The sequence below is a fragment of the Penaeus monodon genome, chromosome 29 (assembly GCF_015228065.2).
Source record: "Penaeus monodon isolate SGIC_2016 chromosome 29, NSTDA_Pmon_1, whole genome shotgun sequence".
NCBI classification, from domain to species: Eukaryota; Metazoa; Arthropoda; class Malacostraca; order Decapoda; family Penaeidae; genus Penaeus; species Penaeus monodon.
Genome location: NC_051414.1, coordinates 17,961,752 through 17,962,632, shown reverse-complemented (window position 1 = coordinate 17,962,632; position 881 = coordinate 17,961,752).

The window sequence follows — 881 nt, the reverse complement described above, 5'->3', positions numbered from 1 at the left end:
TCTTTATCAAATGGGCAACTCCAATTCACTAGTTCTGGAATACGGTATGTGCATTTATGCAGCATTCCATGCTCGTCATGGAAAGAAGATAAGAACAGACATTAGATAATAATAAAGTGTGTTAACTGTATACTGAAGTTTAAATTACAAAAAAAGGTTTAGAATTAGCGCAAGCATTGTGGGAGCTAGAATGAATGCAAATGATATGTTATTATAGTATTTGCACATATAAATAAATGAATTAATATACATAACAATCTGAACATAAAGTATGTTAATTTGCGTAAATTACATAAAAGATATCACAGTTTCGCAAGTAGGTAAAGCACATCACGAACATATATCAATATAACATAGAAAGGCCTGGAGAAAAGGTATAGAATATGCAGTTCAAGGTCAAGATAACTAAGTTGGTAAGTTTAAGGAGGAAAATCCAAAATAGTTTTTCAACAATGTGTTCATACTAAAAGGATGAACGGCAAAAGGAATAAAAAAGATTGTTAACTATTAAATTCTAGCTTAGAATGTTACATTTAATTTCTGTTTTTGTCCCCGTAACTGGCATCATAATCATGAGAGAGTTCATGAGGAAATGTTACTTTTGCAGGGATTCTTCTTCCATTGTTACTTCTATTGTTACTGATATTACTTTAGCTATTATCAATCTACATTTCCTTCTATTGACATTTCTATTGGTAAAACGTTGCTTTTGGTAATGTTATTGCAGTTACAGGATGTACATATTAACCAAGTTTTATTTGACAAGTGAATTTGAATAAATGTGTTTATTAAGAATGAACCTAATTTTTGTATATAAAACGAATGAACGTCAGCTTGAATTACCGTTACAATCGGCCTACACAAAAAATACATTTATCCGA